Source organism: Acomys minous, assembly GCF_964271855.1.
Source record: "Acomys minous genome assembly, chromosome: 16".
In the NCBI taxonomy this organism is placed as follows: domain Eukaryota; kingdom Metazoa; phylum Chordata; class Mammalia; order Rodentia; family Muridae; genus Acomys; species Acomys minous.
In genome coordinates, this window is record NC_140498.1 from 35,563,879 (window position 1) to 35,588,796 (window position 24,918).

Here is a 24,918-nt window from a genome sequence, read left to right on the forward strand (position 1 = left end):
GTCAGTCAGAGTTTGCCAAGCTTGTGCTGCCCCCTTGAGGTCATCTGCTGCAGTTCTAAAGCCATCACAGCCTTTCAGAAGCTGGGCAAGTCTGGGCTGGAAAAGAGAAAGCTAGGCCCCTGCCCTGGCACCACTCACCGGTTGAATACTGACAGCTCACACATGGATGGCAGCAGGGTGCAAAACAGAGGGGCCACATGCTGGGGTGGTCCAGCCGTTCCCCCACCTTCTCTGCCTGTAAATCATAACGGTGTCTCCCACGCTCAGCCTCTGGAGGAACGAATGGCCATTTGATCAACAGCAGACAATGGTCGGCATCATGATTACAGATGCATTTTACTGAGCACTTGTGAGCAAGGCTGTGTGTCTTTAAAATTAATTTATTCAGATTACATCTCAATTGCTATCCCCTTGCTTGTCTTCTCCCATTCCTCCCTCCCAAGGCTGTGTGTTTTAACAAACACATCATCTCATTATATCTCTCTAAACGCAAACATCTGGCTGGGTATGGTGGCGCACGCCTTTTACTGCCTGCACCTGGGAGGCAGAGGCAGGTAGATCTCTGAGTTCGAGGCCAGCCCGGTCTACAAAGCGAGTTCTAGGACAGCCAGGGATACACAGAGAAATCCTGCCTTGGAAAACCAACCAACCAAACAAACAAACAAAAAACACCAAACAAACTAAATTCTGATGGAGGAGCTAGTAGTGTCTTCAGGTTTACAAATAGGCAAACTGAACCTCCGTGTCCCAAATCACACACTCATGAGGTGCCATGATGACACCAACCCCCTGAGCTTCACCCGCCGCCACGCCCTTCCTCCCTGAGAGTTCAGTGCGCCTCCCACTGCCTCTTCCATATCTCTCTCCTATGGGCATTCATCCATTCTCCGTTGTTGCCACTTGATTTGCATGGCAGCCTCTCCAAGCCACTGCCAACACTATGGTCCTGATGTTGGGAAGCTAAAGTTGATATGTGTTGGAGGGGCACATCTATTTAGACCGTGAGGTGGGGAGCCATGATCCACAGAGGTCTACTGGCTTCCTGGATGCCACTGCAAAATGGGCCCCAAGCCACGGCCCATTCTTAGGCTGGCACAGACCCTGGGGGTGATGAACCACACAATTTTGGGCTTGTGGTCAAGGAAGCAGCTGGGTACCATTGTCTGTGAGTTATAAGGACAGCAGCTCGAAATTAGTGAACGACACTGATTTCAAACATTGGGCGCATTGCAGAAGAAGAACACATGTAGTTCTGTTTGAAGAGCTCAGTGGAGAAGACGTGGCCTCCGTGGACCATTTCCGGAGATCTATTCTCCTACTGGGAACCGGCAGCAGAGGAGATAATGATTTGGGAATGGCTTTGTTGCTTGTTTCTGACCGACACTTCTGTCCTTGAGTGCGCTGCGGTGAAAAGCTCTGATCTGGGAATCCAGTGGTCTCGGAAACAGTTCCCAGCTGCCACCTGGTCCAGTCCCCAGGTCTGGAGAATTAAACATAAGGGTAAGTTCCTGGCATTTTGACATTCTTGTATTTCGAGCAGAAGCCATCTGGCCACACAGACTCACACACTATGCCCCCCATGCCCACCCAGAGCTCATCAAAGCACATGGTAAGCCACACAGAAGAAGTTCAATTCTCCACCTACAGATAAGGGTAACTACCCCTCTCAGTTCACAGTGATAAAACATCTTAAGCACCTGACACACAGTAGGCCCCCCCCCCCAAGGGATCCTCCATTGCTAAGTGACAGCACATGCTAAACACCTGTGTGTGCTCAGGGCTCATTGACAGTAAAGACATGGCAGCTAGGGAAAAGGTGGTAGGAACTGAGTTGCAGTAATAGAAGGCAGCCGTGTAGACATGGTTGGTTCTGAGTAAGAGGCAGCATTCCCTCAGAGAATCCTAAGTCCACCAAGTGTTGGAAGGGGGTATGGAGACCAGCCTACCATTAACCCCTTCCTCCCCCTGGCTGGAGGATTCTGGAAATAAGAGTAATAAGGCTCTATCGGGCCGTGGTTTTAGCTGAACTCCTGGCTTTACCAATGGAACACTCTCCCTGCCCCCCAGTTACCTCGTGACTCATTTATCCCTGTCAAGGGCTAGTTCCCAACGAAGGACATGCCTCACAGCACCAGAGGTCACATGTGGAAATCGGGAGCTCTATTACGTTCCCTAATGGGCTTTGAAATAGCTAGGACATCAGCTCAGTGATCCAAAAACCACAGGCCTGTTCTAGAAACTGAAGTGGGCTTTTTTTTTTCTCCAGAAAAATAACTGTCAGAGAAACTTGCTATTCTCTTACTCCAATTTTTCCTGTGCTGAAAAACTATAGGCTCCTTTCCGGCCCTAATAAGGTCTGAGAGGGAAGGCACCGAGCTGTAGTTCAGCCATTACCTGACAGAGAAAGAAACTGGAGGTCCAGAGAGTGAAAGGGACAAAAACATAGACCTTCACATACTTGGGTTTGCTTTAGGACCCTGTGAGAAGAGCTTTGTCTCCATTCCACAAACACCAAACTTCCAGTTCCTACAGCTAGACGGATTTGCCTGCCATGACCAGCCATGCATCACCAGGGCTGGCACAGATGTTCTGTGTATCTCTGGGAAGGAGTCAGACGTGAGCAGGCTTCTTTGGCCAAAAGCATAACCAGGCAAGGGGTGGGCGAGCACACATTCTATGTTGGCACAACTGTTGAGCATGGGTACAGAGCAGTTACATCACATCCAAAGGTCACCCATGTGAAATACGGGAAATGTATCTCCTGCGCTGGAGAAGCCGAAGGCTGCCTGAACAACCAGGGGCAACTCCAGGGAGCCAATGAGAACGGTGTTGCTCAGCAACCTGAAGGATGGACTCTCATGTGTACCACATGAAAGACTGGGATGGAGCACTGAGCCTATGGAGAGATGGAACATTTCATATTTGATTATGGTGATGGTTACACAGGTGCATACGCTTTGTAAAGATTTGATAGTGCTCATCGAAACAGGACTGTTTCTTATACATAAATTATACTACAGTAAGTCTGATTATTAAAAATGATAATATGAATATTGTAACTATTGTATAACTAAATGCAAAATAGTAGTGGCTGGAATAAGAGATATGAGGGACAGTAGAGGGTGTGAAGCTACCAAAGGCTTGGTCTAGTCAGACTGAGAGAGCCTTTCCAGGGAAGAAACATTAACCTGAAGTCAGAGCACAGGTAGCCTAGACTAGGGGATACGGGCTTAGAGGACAGCACATGCTAAGCACCTGTGTGTGCTCAGGGCTCATTGACAGTTAAGACATGGCGGCTAGGGAAAGGGTGGTCGGAACCGAGTTTTAGTAATAGGAGGCAGCCGTGTAGACATGGTTGGTTCTGAGTAAGAGGCAGCATTCCCTGAGAGAATCCTAAGTCCACCAAGTGCTGGAAGGGGGTATGGAGACCAGCCTGCCGTTAACCCCTTCCTCCCCCTGGCTGGAGGATTCTGCAAATTAGAGAAAGGTCTTGACAACCTGTCCAGCCCCTACAAAGAGATTTCAGCAGCACTGCTCAGAAAGGAACACAGATTTTTTCTGAATGAATGAACAAGTGAACAAATGGAAAGATGGATGGATGGATGGATGGATGGATGGATGGATGGATGAATGAGTCTCTCTAGGATTCAGCATGCTTTTCCCAAGTCATCTGATAAAGGAAAATATGGACTAATGGAATTTTCCTCTCCCAGCTGAAGGCATAAGGATCAATGATGAGGGGCCTCGACCTCCAAATTACTCATTGTAATCTCTGTTCTAAGTATATAAAAAGCCTGCAACTGCATGTGGGGGGCTCCTAGACCCTTTGGTCAGGCTCTACCCCTTGTTACTTAGCATATAACATGTGATCTCCTTGGGGCTATCTGGGGCACAGTAGTCTTTCTGCCTCCAGACTCCTGGAACTCGCCTGTGATCCAGGTACAGCACAAGCTCCCGTGAATCATCGCCCGATTCCTAAAACAGGGGAAAGCACTTCTCTCACATCTGCTAGGTCACAGTTCACACTGCCCTAGAAGACCCATCTCAAGCTAATGCTCCTCTGGACAGCACTTAACCTGTTCTGCCCATCAGGCCTCATTAGACACTGCCTGGCCTCCCATCTCTCTGATGTACTGTCTTGGCCCCTGCTCTATTCTCCTGCATGGCTTTCTTATTCAATAACGATCTCTGCTTCTTCTCTTTTCACTCCAATGTCTAGCATGGGGCAGGATGAGGCGGGACAGGGTGGCTTGGAAGTGAATTGGAGTAGATCTCTAAACAGCCAATGACCCAAAGGACAGACACAAAGCATCAATATTGATATGGAAGGATGTGGACACCTATAAACTGATTTTCCCCTCTGATTTTTATTTCTGAGCTTCCCCTCACAGGATGTTTCCTGGACTTCCAAGAATATCCCAGGCATCTTTGCTTTGATACCAGGTCCCTGGGTCTGTTCCCTATGCACGGCTCCTTCCTAACCCTGCCCTCCGCTCTCAAGACACGACCTTCTGCACTGCAAAGCCTCTGCCTCTGTCACATCCACAGTGAGAAGCCAAGCCACCTGAGGCTGTGTCACTACCATGGGCTCCAGAGGACTCTTCTGTACCAAGAGATGTAGCAGCAATGTAGACATAGCCACAACATCCAGAATAAAGAGAAAGGTCTGCTCATGATTTTTTTAAGTAGATTAATTTATATTTTTATCTTTGAATGAAAAGTTGTCTGTTCTTTCTGCAAGGCTATATGACGAGATTTAGAGCACATTTCAGTTAGGCACAGAAGGTAAAGTGCCTACTGGGAACAGAACCACAGCTCTGTAGTAAATCAAATGCCAGCTCTGCACACCTGGCCTCTGGCTTGCTGAGCATTGGGCATACACACCTTCAACATGATGCTGATCATACGACTCACACTGAGGGTGGGTTTGCACGTAGGCATCATTTAGCCTTCACAAAGACAGGATGAGATAGCTTACAGAAGAGGAAACTGAAGGGAGCAGGAATTGAGGGGAGTCTTTCTTCAGACGGGGTGACTGGCCCGCCACAGACATTGCTTTTATTGCCCCTGAGAAACCTTAGGGTGACACCTCTAACTTGTATGGTGAAGGGGCTGTCTCCCCAGCTAGACCATAATTGACCCCACTCATGGGCTGGCATTGTTCTCACCTTAGTGTTTCTCACCCTCAACACTGCTCCCCAGGGCCAGCTGGCCTGCACATTTGAGAGGCTTATGAAATGCCAACCCAACCAATTGCCAGGGGTGGGTCAAGGGGAGCCTGAAACATTGGCTGCTTAGCAACGGATCTCGTTCCCTCTCCACCCATATGTCAAAAATCATGTTAGATGTGAATACCCCAGTAAAAAAGTAAACACAAAGAGTGCTCAAAATTCAGAAACTAAAGTCAAGGGTGGCAGCCAGACATGGCAACAAGCACTTGTAATTCCATCATTCCAGGGGCTGAGGATGAGGACCACTGTGAGTTTGAGGCAAACCTGGGCTACATAGTGAGTTCAAGACCAGCCTGTGATACATTCTAATACCCTGCCTCTAAAAACAAAATTAATTGATACATAAAAATAAAACTGTATCAACCAAATACATCACTTTGTTCTCATTCCCCTACACAGACTTGTATTATTGCTCTTGATTGAAGAAATAATTATTTATAAAATGTTTACAATTTATTGTAACAGCACTTTTTGGTGCATTGAAAATGGGGGGAAATGTTGAAAAATAATGCTAGCCCTGTAGCCTTAAGTGCTAACACTTTGTCATATGCTGGCCTGACTTCTTCACACTCCACACTGAGGAGTGCTGACGGCAGCATTTGCTTGGTTGCTTTACCATAACTTTGGCTGTGGAAAGGTAGGATGTGTGTTTTGTCCTTAACCCACATTACTCTGTCATGTACCGAACCGGAAACTTATTTAACCACTTCCAAACTGTGAGACAATTAGGATTTTTTTTTTTTTAATCTGTCATAGTCACAAACAGCAAGAAAGAAAATGTCTCTGCTCTGGGTTCCTGCTAAGGGGCCCTGTGGTCACTAGTTTGGCAGCCGCTGTGTGGCACCCAGAGATCAAAACCTGGGCTTTATGCACTCTCCACTGCTGTTCCTTGCAGTGGATGTTGGAGCTGCCCAGGTATCTGAGAGCATCAGAGATGAAGGAATGGCTGTGCATGCCTCAGAGCATCTCCCACATCCTCTCTGCAGTGTTGCTCTCATCCTTGTGAAGGATGTACAGGGATAGAAGGCAAGAAAGGATGGGGGGGACGTTGAAAATGTGCTCACAGCCGCAGAATAGCAGCGGTCCAGAGGGAGCAAAGAAACGAGAAGTACAGAGTAATGTGTGTGCTGGTCTTTCTTCTGATTACACACATACAACACACATATATATATATACTCAAACACACAGCGCGCGCGCGCACACACACACACACACACACACACACACACACACACACACACATACACCAGCCTCTCCATTCTCACTCCAGAGACACTGAAGTTTTCAGTGTTTTCTTCCAGAATTATCTATATTTACACATTTTCTTCTCCAACCAATCTAGTCTCTCTTCTCCTCCCTCCCCTTCTCCTACCTACGTCGCTCTCTTCCTCTCTATCTTCTCCATATTTCTCCCTCCCTCCCTCCCTCCCTCCCTCCCTCCCTTCTTTTCCTCATTTTTGCTCATTTATTTATTTGAAATGTCATCTTTATATGTAGTCCAGGCTGAACTGAATCTCACAACTCTCCTGCCTCAGCTGCCTGAGTTTTACAAACCACCGCACCAGGCCAGCTATCCTTTTCAGTCCACTCACGTCCATCTACCCGTCCTTACGAAACCCTCCGGTTTCTTTAAATGAGTATTTAGGCCAGCCTGGTTCAGAGAAGACTTAGGGGTCAGACCTGGCTCCCCAGCCAGGCCACCAACTAACTTTACAACTTTAGGGAAAATGTCTTGCTATTCTTGGCCTTAATTTCCTCCTGAGGAAAACTATGCCCATTCCGTACACAAGTTTGTCTTGACCCATGGAGACGTAGGGGCACTGGACATGTCTATAGAGCAATGCTCTCTCCAGACTTGTGGGAAATTCTAGATGAAGGTCTCCCATCCTACTGAAGGGAATGGGGGGGTGGGGTGCACAGGACAGCCCAGCTACCACCGGCATAGTTCAATCATGCCGCCAACCCGTAGCCTGGTGAAGGGGACAGGGTGATATTTCATAAACATTACCTCACGTGTTTTGTGAGAGATAAGCTGTTTGCTAAACTTTGTCAGAGGAGCAAGCTTGGGACAGCCCTTCACATGACCATCCCCAGGACAGCTGATGCCTGCTTGGACCGGCTGTGGGGACCTCCAGCTTGGCTTGCCCAAAATACAGGAACTCAAAAGTGGAGCTGGCTCTATTTAGTGTAAATAGAGGCAAATGATCTGAAGGACAAAGGGGTCACTCTAGGAAAGGGACTGAAGCTTCTTCTGATCAGGAGCTGGGGGTCTGTAAGCCCCAGGAAGCCAGCCACACACCTCAGGGGGCTCTCACCTCCCATGGGACACTAGGTCACTTTACAGTTGCTCTCCATGATGGTGTCACACACGTTAGGGCCCCCACATGGGAAGCTTGGTGTGGAGATGGGATGGGGAGGTACCTCTCAGTAGGGGAGTAGAGCCTGAGAAACCTAAGTTGGCCTCCAACTCTCCTGCCGCCATGTTCTTCCTTCTCTGTAGAACAAGAGGCTCATGGGTGATTTGTAGTGGTACTTGGTGGTAACCATGATTTTTTTTTTTTTACCAGAGTGCCTCTTCCTTCCAGGTCCATACCTCTAATCAAGATGGCCTCTCTAGGGAACAGAGATGTACAAAGGCCAAGTCAGAGCTGAACAACGGTGACCACCAGCTTAGGCCTCGGGCCTTCACAGGTTAGTTAGCCTGTGTCCTGCTTTCTTATAGTTATGGTTCCTCCTCGTTAACAATGAAGAAATACAAATGTAGCCTTGCCAAAACAGTCAAAGATTCAAGACCTTAGTATATGACACTGTGAACATAGTTCACCCAAACATCCTAAGTGCACCGTTCACTTGATGATATTAAAGGTTGGAGTTGAATGGCTTCATGAAGACCAGGCCCCAGATGCATCTCTACCTGGTTCTGTCTTGGTGCCCAAACATGAGAACTGAGAATGCTGAGGTCTGCAGCATCCCAGGACTCCTCCAACACAACGCTGGTGCCCCATATTTGACTACGTCCCCCAGATGGAGAGGCCTGGTGGCACTCAGAGCAAGGATAGCAGGCTACCAATAAGAGACTTGATACACTATGATCATATACAGGGGAGGAGGTCCTCCTCAGTCACAGTCATACGGGAGGGGAGTAAGGGCTGTTTGGGAAACATGAGCTGCGAGCCGTTGGCTACATCAAAGATGTAGTCTTGGTGTTGATGCTGCCAGGAGGTCCCAGTCCAGCCTGCATCTCTGGAAGAGTATACTGTCTCTTGGGGTGAACTGAACACCCAAGTGGGGTCAAGTGACATATTTCACTGCAGCCTACGAGCTGACTGAGCTTTGCTTCTCCAGCTTCAATCTCCTCATCGGCAAAACACGGGTGGTGATCCCAACTTTTGAGGCTTGGATGCAGAGTGAAAGAGGCAATGCCTATGCAGAGCCTTAACTTAATACCAGGCATGATGGTGGCACCTGCACATGGGGGAAGCCATTCCCAGAGCCACAGGAGCTATAGAGGGAAGCCGGGGATGGAGGCTATGGCTGTCTTCATCCCCTTACCACTTCTGAGAATAACCCAAGAACCCTGAACGATAGAAATGAAATGGAGGGGAAGCTGGGGGAATGAACTTTCCCTTCTCCTCCAACGCCACAACTCTAGAATAAGCAAGTCTCTTTCTCTGGCAGAATTAGACACACAGGCTTGGCCCAGGGGACCGGGACCGGGGGAGCAGGCTCCTGTTGGAGGCATTGCTTCTCCACTGGGTGTCACAGACACTGAGCAGTGCATAAGCCTGGGCAGCTACTATCTTTATAATAACTATCACATGTGTGGCTCTTTCTACAGACTTAACACTTTCTACTCGGGCTCCCAGGCCTCTTTTGAGTCCACAGTTATTTATGTATAAACTGGAGAAAGTGATGTGTACTTAATACAACAACTGTGACCAAAAGCAGTCTCATGCATAGAAACGATGGCACTTTAATACAGCATACATTTATTAAAATTGTAAAATTTGCTGTTATTTGTAGGCACTGTGGTAGACACTACGCTATCTAAATAAGTGATTTATATTTGTCAGAACAATCTGAAGACATTGCGTATTTCTTGCCCTGTAGCTCGAGAAATTGAGAAGGAAATCCCACCCTAAATAACGGCCAGCACTTGCAACATTCACCTTGCAAAACTGACCCTTTTATTCTAAAACTGACCCTTTCGTTCCCAAATTATGTTCCTGCTCTTTGGGGGTAAATCATGCTGTCAAAGCAGGAAACTGCCACCAGCTGTCACTTCACTTTTCTCGATTTTACACTTTCAAACCAAGCACTGTGATGGTGACACCAGCAACCAGGAAACCGACAGATGGCAATGACGTTGGCATTTTTGACCCGAGCTCCCCCAACAAGGGATCCTGAGTTAAAGATGGTTTGGGAAGCACTGCCTTCACCCCTGAATTCACAGCTGTGGAAACAGGGTCCAGGGGCAGGCTTATGAGCATCACTCACCAACTGAGAACATAGCCCTGCTGCTCGGAGTGACCCTCCCTGGCACCCACCCTACTACCTGATCCCATTACCCCTAGGGTCTACTTTCCTTAAGTCCCCTATCTGATGTGCCCACCATCCCCATGGCTACCTAAGTCCTCACCATGACTGGATGATCTTTATTTACTAAAAAATCCTGTTAATTGAAGCTGCCCCCACCGACACCGGGCCCTTGCGTTTGGCTTTCACATTCCGAGCTTCCTAATCCCATTCCTGGGGCTTAATTATGATTACACAGTTTTATTACATAGAGTTGATTTTAAGTAATGGCCCTAATTAAGAGTGAATTTTAATTAAGCTTAATTCAGAGCCTGCCTCCGATTGCCAAAGATTTGTAGCCTGAGCAGAGGAAAGGCTGAGGCGCAGAACTCACACATGACTTGATCTCTGTGCTGTGGCTGCTATTGCTGAGTCTACCACCTGCGCCTGCTCCATCCATTCCTGGTCCCTGGAACACAAGTCCTCAGCAGGCTGCAGAGGTAAACCAGACTCCATTTTCCAGAGGCCTCAACCCTAGAAATAAGAAAATGGGAATCACTTGACCTCAAGGTGGGGAACCTGGACCTTGATGGCACAAATTTATTAGTCGCATCCTGACCCTACTTAAAACTAAGGCTGCCCGCTTTTCTCTCAACCATTTGTAAGGCTCAGAGGTAAGATGAGAAGAAGCAAGAGGCCAAAGAACACAAGGAGTGAAGACAGGAGGAAATGGTGCCAGCCCTGTTCTCAGTGCCACAGTCCTGATTCACCGTGGCTTTGGAGAAAGAGCAATGCTCAGAGCAAAGCCAGCCTTACTCTGTGCTTTAGCCATTACACCATATCTTGGAGGATCAGAATGCTACACCAGTGCCTTCTGGCACAGCCAAAGACACTATAGAGTCAGGGGGAAATACTTCAATTCATTTTTAAATGAAATTTCAACCTACCTTTAAAACTGCCATAAAGTAATTTTGTTCGGGGAGGTGGCATGTTTATAAAGCAATTAAAACCTAATACCTCCAAATCAGAAGCTGTTAATTCAGAATGCCCAAGACCAAGGTCTGACTTGCATCACCACCACCACCACCACCACCACCATCATCCTCATCATTATCGCAGATACAAGTTTGCAAAACTGAGATTTTTGTCCTCCACATGTTCAGAAGGACTGAGAATTGGAAAGAGAGTTTGTGATGTCACTGCAGGACACAGTGTGATATCCTGTCCTAATGCCACCTAAGATTAGCTCTCATTTGCACAACACTGGAGATGATGGCTAAGGCAAGGCAGCCTCAGGCCCCCTGCTTTCTCTGAAGACTGCCCTGCACTGTTGGGTGGACGACACAAATCTACACAGTAGTCCAGGCGCTTCTGAGCCCTGCTGTGGCTCAAGGGCACTCGGGCAGTTTCTTTGGGTGTTTCAAGCCAGAGCACAGTGAAATCAACACATTCCCTAAGGCTTGCTGGTGGAGCCTGTCCGTAGGCATTGGCTAGTGCTGGCCATGCATGCTGAGTTGCCATCGCCGTGCTTGGCTAATGAAATAGCCACGTTGGAAAATTACCCACAGGGAAGTGAAGCTCTAAAAAATCATTTTGGCTTTTCTGGAGGAAATGAAAGAGGAAAAAAAATAGGAGTCAATTATGTTGAAAGCAAGAGGGGTGATTTCACTCACAAATGCTATGCTTAAAAGCTCAATTTGAAAGCAACATTCAAGTATTTCCCAGAGTAAGTTAGAAAGACTATGAAACAAAAAAGGATAAAGAGAAACAATGTTTCAACTTGCTTACAGCTACTCCGCTCATTGAGAGACTCTTAGGCTGGGGGGAAAAAAAAAAGACTGGAGGGCTTGAAACACAGTAGATAGCATTCTGTGACTTTACTGATCCAGCCACAGAAACTTCCATTTAAAGCTGGGTACCAAGAAACCACCTCTGTTTACCCTAACTTACTGGCACAGACATCACCAGACACTGAGCTTTCTCCCAGAGATGAAGAAGTAGACAAGCCTGCTCCAATTTTCTAAGGGATTGAGTGTAAAGTTACCACCAGATTCTTCCGGCTAAGCCCTGGTGCCTCATTGTACCTGCTCAATATCCTCCGCCTTCTCCAACGAAACTCCACAGGAAGAGCAGAGGGGACACAGCCTTGATCTAGATGCAAAGACGTTTACAGAGCCTCACTCGTGCTGAATAATGCAACCCACAGAACCATCTCAGGACAGTCACAGACTCATTCACTCTCGGTACTTTCATCCGGCTAGCTCAAGGCAAGGTGTAGAGGAATGGTTTTGTGATCATCACGGATAGCTTCCCAAATGTTTTCTTCCGTCACCAGGACCTCCCCCCGGGCCTGCCTGGGGGTTGAATTCTTATGCTGCAAGTCATCCATTGTGGAACTTTAGGCCTTGATGCCCTCATCTTTAAAATGGGGATAATAGCAGCACCTACCTTGTAGCGTTGTGGTGAAGGTTTAATGAGATAACGCTTAGCACACAAGCAAGTGCCTGGTGGGCGGCGAAGGGTTAACATTAACTCTGGCTCAAGCTTGTGTTATCAGCAGCCCCTGCCCAGAAAGGCCCCAGCAAGTGATGAGGGCTCAGCTCCTCCATAACCCCACAAAAGGCATTTGTGTTCTTGCTCATTTTCCTGAAGACCCAGCTAGCGGGGCTGGGGAATGATGTAGCTCACACCAGCTCCCTCTGGCCATCAGGTTGACAGCGGGTCCCTGGAGAATCTTCTCGGGCTCCATGTGCATCTTTGCAGGCTCCATGTGCCCTGCTGCAGGCACAAGCACCTTCTTCAATTCTGTGCATTGCCTCTTACATCTGGGAGCAGCCAGATCCCTGCAGGCAGAACTTGTGTCAATAGCTGTCCAGGCCTGAGACAAAACTCATCGCTGATGCCTGAGTGGGGGCCCAGTGAGTTTCAGCTTGGGGATTTATACTAAGCAGAAAAATCCACAGAATAGAAAAATGCAAATCAATTGTAGAATATAATATTATCATTGTCAACACAAAAGACTTTTTATTTACTGCTCCTTAAAAGAAAATACACCATAGTGCCATTTGTTTCAGGGAATGCAAAAAAAGGTTTCAACAACTAACAGGGTATGTTTCTGAGCAAAATATGCCCCATATGTGGTGTTGGAACGCATATTGTCAGTGGCCGCTTGGGTGTCTGTGCGCTTGCAAGCAAACCTGTGACCTGGAGTCATAGAAGGTCATTTGTTGCCTGCCTTTCTGGGCCACAGAATGTCTATTTACCACTGTCCACAAATGAACCAGGCAACACACTGAGACAGGCCATAGGGCATGCACATTTCAGGATAACATAGCCAAGCACATACTCAGGTAATCAAGTTTCTTCCTTCTCAAGTCTCTGATGGAGTTGAAGACCAGGTAGCTTAGTGTTGCAATGAAACTCAGTTGTTTATGGGTTAAGATGTTTTTAGGTCTAGATAGGTGTTTTAAGTTGATAATGGCAAGATGTGATAGAGACTGATTTACATTCAGAATTTTAGACCCACCAAGATAGGAAAGATGTTTTCTTCAAGGCTGTCAAATACAAATAGCCAAAACACTAAGAATGTAACATTTATATAATTCCTGATTGTGTCATGGTTCTTTTTGCTATAGATGGCTTATTGTATATACATGTAATAATATAAATGTATATGTAAAAAATAAAAAATGTTTAATGAACAAACAAACAAAAAAAGATAGCCAAGCAGCTGCTGGCTTTGTTTCCAGAGGGACAGTGGTGGAGCTCAAATATGTGAATGGCCTATATAGGTCTGGGTAAAGGGTGGGTGGAAAGAAAGCCTGCAGACCAGTGCTTCTCAATATGTGGGTCTCAACCCCTTCCGCAAACCTCTATCTCCAAAAATATTTTTGTTATGATTCATAACTAGCAAAATTACAGGTATGGAGTAACAATGGAAATAATTTTATGGTTGGAGGCCACCAAAACAGGAGGCATTATTAAAGGCTGGCAGCATTAGGAAGGTTGAGAACCACTGCTCTAGGCGAATCTTTTCAGGAGTGTATTCACTTACGTTCAAATGATCACTTACCTATGGACAGGACATCCTCCACAGTTGAGTGGAGAGTGGGGACTGACTTTCACATGAACTCTGGTGCCCCATATTTGACCATGTCTCCTGGATGGGGAGGCCTGGTGGCACTCAGAGGAAGGATAGCAGGCTACCAAGAAGAGACCTGATACCCTATGAGCATATACAGGGGAGGAGGTCCCCCTCAGTCACAGTCATAGGGGAGGGGAGTAAGGGGAAAATGGGACGGAGGGAGGAATGGAAGGATACAAGGGATGGGATAACAATTGAGATGTAATATGAATAAATTAACAAAATATATTATTAAAACAACAACAACAACAAAACCAAAAGATCACTTACCATTTCTTTTCTTGCACCTGAGTACAGACCACTGATGAAGCTATGACATTTGCAAAATTGATTTAATACCTGTTTTTACTTTTTAAAATGAGTTTGGGTGCTTAATGTGACACATCACAGCAATCATTTTATTTTTGAGTGTGAGGGGTCTGAATGTATAAGGCTCTAAACAACAATAATTATCTTTATGACACTTTATGTAAAAATAATATATATTCCAAATGGTTCTTTTAAAGGCCTTTGGAAATATACAAGGGACCTAGACTGTTGGTATCTGCAGGGGACTGGCCCTAGAAATCCCTACAAAACCCAAAATTCAGGGCAGTTCCAGTCCCTAAAGCAGATGGCATAGCATTTGCATGTATCTTATGGAACCCTGTCATGCGTTTTCAATAATCTCTAATACCTAATGTTATAAAGTGCTAGCCTGTGTTGCTAATAATGACAAGAACGCGCCTACATGTGTTCAATACAAGTTCTATCACACTTTTTTTCATCCACTCTTGGTTGAATCTATAGATGTGAAGCCTAGAGATGCAAAGGAACAAAAAGCATCGCTACAGGCAATTTACCCATGAGCGGAGGCTGGATCTAGGAAGGTGAGATGTAGCCCAGCCTGTGTTGGGGAGAGCTGAGCTACATACTCATGTCCCCCTTGCTGCAAAGATATCCAGGCAGATGCCCCCTGCCCTGCCCTGCCCTATAGGCAGCATCTTGTGGGACTCACAGTGTACTCACAAGGGAGACAAATTATTATGCCTTCCTTACAGTTGAGACAGCGATGCTCAAGAGGAAAAGCATTAATCTGTGCCATTTGGAAATGATGTGGCTTGACCGGGCCCTGAAGCTCAAACCCTGACTCTAGATAGCGTGAAAGCGCAAAGGCACGAGAGTGTCATACCTCATGGCCCTCCTTCACGCTACGTGGGCATCATGACTTTAAGCAACCAAATCGGTAACCTCGTTTCGTGGCCCCACACTCCCTTTCTGTTTTTCACTGGCAGCTCATGTGGACAGGGAATGCCTCTATGTGTTAAGATCTGAAAATGGACCTGAAAATAGCTGGCAACATTATGTGCACAGACCCCTGAAAGGCTTCCCTGTGGAGGTGACATTGAGCTGAGGCCTGACCCTGGGGCGACCTGGTGGCAAGTCCCAGGAGGGACAATGCCAAGCCCTGGAGTGCCATGCTTTTAGACGGCCACTCACACCAGTTTCCATGATGTTACCAAGGTCACACAGTCCAGACTCACATTTCAATCAACAATGAATCAGAGCCACCCCAGCAGTGTAACAACCCACACCCCAAACCTCTGCCTAACCCACCACACCCACAATGACAGTTTGTTTGACCAACAGAGAGGAGATTATCCCAAAATACGCTTGGTAAGAAAAAAAAAAAACATGCAGAGGGAGGGTGCGGTTTTCCAGTTTCTTCTTTAAACAGCTTTCAGCGTTGGTATCCATTACGGTGCACCTGCTCTAAGGATTTGGACCCCAGCGTTAATACCAACAAACTCTCTTTTTCTTTGGACAATTCCGCGTGAAGAGAGAGGGAGGAGGGGGCAGTTACTAAGAGGCTAGGTGGGGCCAAGTGCACCGGGCACACACACTCACAGCCCACACTTTGTCTGACTATCTTCCTTCAGGCCCAGGAGGAAGGTACTGGAAGTCCCACCTTAATAACCAAAGCCATTAGGTCACTAAGAGGCCAAATGACTTCCTGGAGACCACATAGCAAGAAGTGGCGGTGGGAATAGCCGTGTCTCACCAACCACTTATCCATTGCTTAATTTATCAAATGTGTTGATCACGAAAAAGGTGCCTTGGAAGAGGATATGGGCAGCGTGGTTTTGTTGGATTAGCAGCACGCTTCCTTTGTGTTCTCATCTGTCTCAATTTGTTGCATTGCTACCCCCATTTAGCAGATGAGAAAACTGAGACTAGGAGGGGAAGCAGTATTTGGTGAAGTGAAGTTTAGAACCGAGTCTAAGCCCAGGGACTCCTTTCAGAAAGTGACTCATGCCAAGACGTGGAAAGACGCAGACATTCCACATTTAAGGAGCTTAGGAACTAGGTTGCCAAAATTTGAAGACTGACCCGGGGCTGGAAACTGCACCGCTGGGAACCTCGCTGTAGAGATCAGGGCTCAACTGACAGAAGTAGAGTGTAGCCAATTGGATTTTGTAAAAAGTCATATCAACTTTAAATTTCCACTGTGATTATATACGGGGATGTTGTCACCCTTAGGAACCTCACAGTGACACAGGGCAATTAACGCCAACTCTCCAGATTGTTCCGGGAAGGTGCCTGAGCTATGCAGGTGTGCGTATCTGCAAAGAGAAAGCAGACGAGATGAAATGTTCCCAGAGGATGATGGATCCAGTGAGCACACTCTTGCCCCTGAAGCTGTCACTCAAAACAGATGTACAAGGCAGGAAGAGGTGGCAGATGTCGTAATGAGAATCCCCAGAATCCTACTCTGTGGGAGGCTCGTGGCATTCCTGTGTCTTCCTCACCTGTTTCTGCTTCTCTCCCAAGTTCCACCATCGCTAATTCATCCCTCCCGTTTTGTGCGGTCGGCTTTTAAACGCATGTAGCCCTGAATGCCAATCATCGTTCAGTTCCTAAGGAGCTGGAAGGTGGAATGGCTGAGTCCCTGTTGCTGCGTGAATTCATTCCACGCCATAGAGGCATCGTGGGATGACGTAGTGGAAGGTGAGAGGCAGTGGAGAGCAGCGAGGTGAACAAATCGCAGAGCCTGAAATAGTGAGGACTTCTGAAAGGAACCGGGGTATCGGTTTCCAGAGGGGAAGAGAAGTTGCTTTCACATCCTTCTTCACCTGCCTCATCAGGAGAGAGCCGATCCAGAACCCTGCGGTGGACATGCGGTCACGTGTTTTGAAACATCCCTTTCTGGGCTATCATTTTCTCTGGAAAGTAAATAAACTCCCCCAAATAAAAAATAATAGTAGCGGGGTCTGAGGATGTCACTCGGCAGTTAAGAACACTTACTGTTCTTATAGAGGGTCCAAGCTCAGTTCCCAGAATGGATGGCAGGTAATTAATTTACAACCACCCCTAACTCCACCTCTGGGGCATCCAGGGCCTCTTTGGCACTTTCTCTCTCTCTCTCTCTCTCTCTCTCTCTCTCTCTCTCTCTCTCTCTCTCTCTCTCTCTCTCTCACTCACACACACACACACACACACATACACACAGACACCCCCACCACCCAAAACCACATGATTAAAAAGTAAAAATAATCTTTAAACATTTTGTAATGAATGGTGATTGTTGTTATAAAGCCAATATCACCAGGGCCTTGACTTTTGGGATAGCGTTATCATTTAGAGAAAAGTAGAAATAGACAAAACTAGAGAATGATGTCATAGGTCTCTCAAGCACTGAAAGCTAAAAGTAATGTCTGAATTGGGGGAGATATTTTTTCCATGTAAGGAAGCAGGTGAAAATTTCATTCTTGCTCATTACCAGAGACAGAAAAATAATTCTGTATAAGTTAATTAAAATAATGATAATTTATAACATTTTGGAAAGTGATGCTTTTAGGGTTGCTAGAAACATTTTTAAAAAACAGCCACTGGTAATAAATTAGAAACAAAGAAAACAGTCCAAAGAATCAACAAAACCAGGAGCTGGTTCTTTGAGAAAATCAACAAGATAGACAAACCATTAGCCAAACTAACTAAAAGGCAGAGAGACACTATCCAAATCAACAAAATCAGAAATGAAAAGGGAGACATAACAACAGACACTGAAGAAATACAAAGAATCATAAGATCCTACTTCGAAGGCATATATGCCACAAAATTTGAAAATATAAGGGAAATGGATGATTTTCTTGACCAATTCCACTTGCCAAAATTGAGTGAAGAACAGATAAACAAGCTAAATAGTCCCATTTCCCCTGTAGAAATAGAAGAAATCATTGATAATTTCCCAACTTAAAAAAGCCCAGGGCCAGATGGTTTCAGTGCAGAATTCTACCAGACCTTCAAGGATGTGCTATTGCCGATACTCTTCAAGCTACTCCAAAAGACAGAAATGGATGGAACATTACCAAATTCATTCTATGAGGCCATAGTCACATTGATACTTAAACCTCACAAAGACCCAACAAAGAAAGAGGATTTCAGAACAATTTCTCTTATGAATATTGATGTAAAAATACTTAATAAAATACTTGCAAAACGAATACAAGAACACATCAAAGATATCACTCACCATGACCAGGTAGGCTTCATTTTAGACATGCAGGGATGGTTTAATGTATAGAAATCTATCAATGTAATACACCATATAAACAAACTGAAAATAAAAAACCACATGATCATCTCCTTAGATGCAGAGAAAGCATTTGATAAAATCCAACACCCATTCATGTTTAAAGTTTTTGGAGAGATCAGGGACACAAGGCACATACCTCAACGTAATTAAGGCTATATACAGTAAGCCAATAGCCAAAATCAGATTAAATGGCGAGATAGTCAAGGAAATTACTCTAAAATTGGGAACAAGGCAAGGCTGCCCACTTTCTCCATATCTCTTCAATATAGTACTGGAAGTTCTAGCCAGAGCAATAAGACAACAAAAGGAGATCAAGGGGATCCAAATGAGAAAGGAGGAAGTCAAATTATCCCTATTTGCAGATGATATGATAGTGTACATAATTGACCTCCAAAATTCCACTAGAGAACTACTACAGCTGATAAACACCTTCAGCGAATTGGCTAGATACAAAGTTAAATAAAAAAGTCAGTAGCCTTCCTATATACAAATGACAATCATGCAGAGCAAGAAATTAGCAAAACTACACCCTTCACGTTAGCCACAAGCAATATAAAATATGAGTTACTCTAACCAAGCAAATGAAGGACTTGTTTGAAAAAATTTTCAAAACTCTGAAGAAAGAGATTGAAGATGACATGAGAGGATGGAATGATCTTCCCTGCTCATGGATTGGGAGAATTAACATAATTAAAATGGCCATTTTACCAAAAGCAACTTACAGATTCAATGCAATCCCTATCAAAATACCTACACAATTTTAAAAGATTAAAAGTTCAATTCTCAACTTCATATGGAAAAAGAAAAAACCCAGAATAGCTAAAACAATCTTGTACAATAAAAGATCCTCCGGAGGAATCTCCATACCTGATCTCAAGCAGTACAATAAAGCAACCGTAATTAAAACAGCATGGTACTGGCACAGCAATAGGTTGGCTGATCAATGGAATTAAATCGAAGACCCAGATATGAATCCACACACATATGGTCACTTGATTTTTGACAAAGAAGCCAAATCTATTCAATGGAAAAGCGATAGCATCTTCAACAAATGGTGCTGGTCTAACTGGATGTCTACGTGTAGAAAAATGCAATTGAACCCATATTTGTCACCATGCACAAAACTCAAGTCCAAGTGGATCAAAGATCTCAATGTAAAATCAGAGACACTAAATCAGTTAGAAGAAAAAGTGGGGAAGAGTCTGGAACACATTGACACAAGAGAGAACTTCCTGAACAGAACTTCAACAGCCCGGGCCTTAACGTCAAAAATTAATAAATGGGACCTCATGAGGCTGAGAAGCTTCTGTAAGGCAGGAGACACTGTCAACAGAACAAAGCAACAGCCTATAGACTGGGAAAAGATCTTCACCAACCCTACATCTGACAATGGTCTAATATCCAAAATATATAAAGAACTCAAGAAATTAAACACCACCAAACCAAATAACCCAATTGAGAAATTGGGCTTAGAACTAAACAGAGAATTCTCAACAGAGGAATATCAAAAGGCTGAGAAACACTTAAAGAAATGCTCAACCTTTTTAGTCATCAAAGATATGCAAATCAAAACAACTCTGAGATTCCATCTTACACCCATCAGAATGGCTAAGATCAAAATTTCAAGTGACACCACATGCTGGTGAGGATGTGGAGAGAAAGGAACACTCCTTCATTGCTGGTGGGAATGCAAACTAGTACAGCCACTTTGGAAATCTATCTGGAGGCATCTCAGAAAACTGGGAATAAAGCTTCCCAGCTATTCCACTCCAGGGAATATACCCAGAAGATGCTCCAGCACACAACAAGAAAATTTGCTCAGCCATGTTCATAGCTGCCTTATTCATAATAGCCAGAACATGGAAACAGCTTAAGTGTCCCTCAGTAGAAGAATGGATAAAGAAACTGTGGTACATTTACACTATGGAATACTACTCAGCTATTAAAAACAAGGAATTCCTGAAATTTGTGGGCAAATGGATTGAGCTAGAAATGATCATAATGAGTGAGTTAACCCAGAAGCAGAAAGAGTCAAATTGTATATATTCATTTATATCTGGACACTAGCCCAAGGGGCATGTCCCATGAAAGTCTTCACTTATCAGGAAAGTGGGACAGAGGGGAGGACAGCCTATTGGGACTCTAGGCGAGAGAAGCATGAGAGAATGGGGAAATAGAAGGATCCAGAGCATCCTAGAAACCTACAAGAAGAACATTATGACAGGTGGATCTGGGCCTAGGGGTCTTGCTCAAACTATGGCACCAGCCAAGGACAATATGTGCATTAAACTTTGAACCCCTACCCAGATCTAGCCAATGGACAGGACATTCTTCACAGTTGAGTGGAGAGTGGGGTCTGACTTTCACACGAACTCTGGTGCCCCATATTTGACCACGTCCCCTGGATGGGGAGACCTGGTGGAACTCAGAGAAGGATAGCAGGTTACCAAGAAGAGACTTGATACCCTATGAGCATACACAGGGGAGGAGGTCCCCCTCAGTCACAGTCATAGGGGAGGGGAGTAAGGGAAAAATGGGAGGGAGGGGGAATGGGAGGATACAAGGAATGGGATAACAATTGAGATGTAATATAAATAAATTAATAAAATATATTTTTAAAAAAAACAGCCACTGGAAGCTGGCCAGACTGGTGTACACCTGAAATGGAACACTCAAAAGGCCCTAGCAGAAGGTTCAAGAGTTCAAAGCCAACTGGTGCTACGTATCCTATCTCAACAACAAAAATCTAGGAAGCAGCCTGAATATACAAAATCAAGAAAAGACCAAGTATGGTGGCATACATACTGATGGAATATTAAAATAAAAATTAGGAAAATATGCTACCTGTGCCTATAATGTACACACTGAAAGCCTAACCCACCATCGCCATGTGACGGTAGCAGGCATGAGGAAGTTAGTCAAGATGAAATGAGGCCATGAAGGCGGAGTCATGGTCTGATGCCCCACGACACAAGGCCACAGGTGAGCCATTTGCAAACTTCATCAAAAGCCAAACCGACGAGCATGTTGGATGTGGGCTTCCTAGCCCCCAGAGCTGAGACAAACGATATTCTGTTGTTTAAACCACCCAACCCATGCTATTTGTCTGGCAGCCCAAGCCAATTAACACAATTCTCTCAACCCAAAAGGTTAAGTGAAAAACAATCTCAAAACTAAAGATATTTGTGGTATCTTACAGCCATAGAAAAGATGAAAATTCAGATTCCAAACTTATAATCCTATGCTGTGCCCACAGGATTTACCATTTATCAAGTGCACTGTGCTAGGCATGGCAGGACAGTGCTATCTAAATCATCTCCTGTAATGTCCTCAAATGGGTGGATATCATCTGTATAATCATTTCAGAGACATTTAAACCGGAGTCAGAGGCCCAAGTCCTGCAGCCAGTGGGGGAACAAAGCCCCAGGTTGAACTGGGACTTGTCTGAATCCACATACCACTCTTGAGGTATACAGTCATACAGTATTTCAAAGCAGCCGACAGTTTCCCTCTGCAGCAGAGGAATACATTAGTTGCCTGTGGATACTGCAGCAGGCATGCCCCAAGCTGTGTGCGATGATTTCCTATTCTCTCCTTGGTGCCCCCGGATCAGCTCTCCTATGCCGAGATAGTAATGTATTTCTTGAGCTGCGTCTTTGGAAAGAGCTCATTTTGTTTCCTGCCTTGGGACCTCAGCCGGCTTCTGAGCAGCCACAGGCAGATTAGACATGATTTTCAATATACCAGGTGCTGTCCCAGTTGTCATCAGACAGTCTCACTTTCTTCATGCTAAGCCCCACGTCCTGACTTTTGGTCCATCTTAATCTCTTTTGAAAGACACCTTCTCTGCCAGTGGGGGACCTCTGTGGGTCTATGGCACTTTAGGTCTAGGTCCCTCCTTTATTGTCCATGACCTGGCAGTCATGACTCGGGCAATACTTATAGATGGATGAGTACAGAAAGAAGTGAGCTTCTCTGCCTACTGATGACAGTTTTGCCTTAAGCTCCCATCCCTGTGATGTGAGAGGTTATTCAGAAAAGATAATTTATATCCTGGTTATCGGAGCAATTTCTTTTTTTTTTTTTTTTTTTTTTTTTTTTTTTTTAGAGAAATACATGTTTTATTATATTTCCAAAAGCATAATTTTTTTTACCAAATACCAAAATTAATTGCCTAGGATTAAGTTTCCCTAAGCAACAATGACAGAAAGTTATGTACACTCTTCAAAACCAAAAAAGAGAAATCAAGGTTAAAATATGCAGTGTTTGAAAATGAATCTTTTATTAATCTCAGTAATTACAAGTCAATATCTATGCTACCATCTTAAACCAATGTTTAATTTTAAGATTTAATACATTTATTTTTCTGTTAATTATATTTTCATAAAATGAGAAATTATCTAACACTCCTAACTCATCTTACTTGGGGACATCCTTGTCAGTTGGCAGGGGATGATCTAGGTTCAGATTTTGACACCATTGAAATTAGCTTGTGTCTCTTTGGAAATAATTAATTGTGGAGCTTTGAATAACATGTCCCCCGTTGTCTCAGACATTTGGGTATGTAGTGCCCAGCTGGTGGTTCTGTTTGGCCACATGGCTTTGCTGGAGGAAGTATGTCACTGGGGGAGGACTTTGAGGTTCCAAAGCCTTGAGCCATTTATCGGAGCAATTTCTAACTCCACATCAGTGATTCGCTCTGATTTTAAGAACCTGGCCCATGCTGTTTGACTTCTGTTTCTTCATCTGGAATACACATTGGTTTTGTCTCCGTCTCATAGCACTACTGTGAAGCCCACACAGGACAGAAACTCTCACTCTTTCTTGACGTCAGTGAGTGCCAAATAGATGTAAGCTACTGAGATTATAATTCCCTTCAGGGAGTCTGCTAGGACATTTTGTCTCCTAGGGAATGTCAGAACCGACACCCATAAAGTCTCACCAACATGGCTGCCTAGACACAAGCTGGAAAGGAACAAGAGTAGACAGGCTAACCTGGACATGGGTGGCGAGTGCGCACCAGCATAAAGCCTAGACAAAAATATATAAGCACTTAAGGAATGATGGCAGCAGGCCAAATAGTCTTCCCTAAGGAGGAGCACACTGATTGGTTTTCTAATACCAAATGGCAGCCCTGAAAACATACCTACAAATAACATTATGCAAACTGAGCAGGTGATATGTATATATGTACATAAATATATACATATATATATATATAAACTAGAGTCCAAAAGGGGTATATTAGGGGGTTTAGAGGAAGAAAAGTAAAGGGGGAAATGGTACAACAATATAATAATCTAAATAAAATAAAATAATTAAAAATTTAAAGACTATGATTCTTCAAGGTGTGTAACATTGGGTCTGTTTAATTTTGGCATGTAACGCTATTGATTTGCAAGATTTTTTAGCAATAAAGTTAATGAAATTTAAAAACAAAGATTAGAGTCCCTGATTCATCATGATTACAGTCCTTAAAGTCATATTTAAAAGTAAAAGACTCAAGCATAAGTGGTCAGGGGCTGCTGCCATGGAAACCTGCCCAAACACCTGAAATGCAGTTGCCACTTCCACCAGATGTTGGCCGTAATACAGCGTCTGAGAATCTGCAAGCAGGATCTCTCTCTAAAATAAGATTGCTGTTTCTTTTGTCAAGATGAAATCTGATTAGGGAAACATAAAACACATCATTTTAAATTTCTGGTCATCTGGCATCCAGAAGAAGACAGGTGTAAACTGATGAATTTGATTTAAATCCAGGAGTCAAGTGAGACAATTACAGGGTCTAGAAAGTGGTTTTTTTTTTTCCCTTGATATGTTTACAAATAGAAACTAGCTCCCTGAACATCCAGCCCTGTAGACCTGAATGCCACAGCTGTAGAGGCACAGGTGGCGAGGCCGTGTGTAGGCGTCAGACACATCGCCTTCCACCCAGCCCCACAGCTCCCAAGCCGTACCACCTTGAATGGATGACTTATCCCTCTGTGCCTCAGTCTCCCCATTTGTGATACACAATAGTGACTCACCTCACAAGGCCTTCATGGGGGAACAAGTGAGTTAATGCTTACAAATACTTGAATGAGAGCGTCCTTCGAAGTGTTAAGTGAAGTAAATAATTTAAGGTTAACTTAAAAAAGAGATAAATTACAGATTGTAACCTCAGGGCCTTGGGGACTATTCTGCATTTTTATTTCAAAAGTATTGGTACAGAAGGGTGGAAAGGAAGCACATAGAAAATTCTTTCTGTTCTGCTTGTGTCCTTGGCAATCCCTGTGGGGAATAAATCAATGAGAATTTGATAAACAGTTTGCAATCCTCTCCGGAAAACCCCTAAGATCGATTCCACGAAGATCCTCAACTTTCTACAAAGCAGACAAAAACAAACATGGTTTTTCTTTAAGGGAGTGGGAGTGAAATTTCATTATTTTCAGTAATAATACTTCTTAAAAGTT

The 24,918-nt window shown here is 44.6% G+C and overlaps 1 long non-coding RNA gene across 1 annotated transcript; it reads right to left on the minus strand.

Annotated features, from left to right (window-relative positions):
* Window positions 1-360: 360 nt before the first annotated feature.
* Window positions 361-12,677, minus strand: LOC311586756. Its single transcript, XR_014775642.1, has 3 exons — window positions 12,195-12,677; window positions 10,141-10,280; window positions 361-1,480 (listed from the first exon to the last, which is right to left on the minus strand). It is a non-coding gene; the product is annotated as an uncharacterized lncRNA (long non-coding RNA).
* Window positions 12,678-24,918: the final 12,241 nt, after the last annotated feature.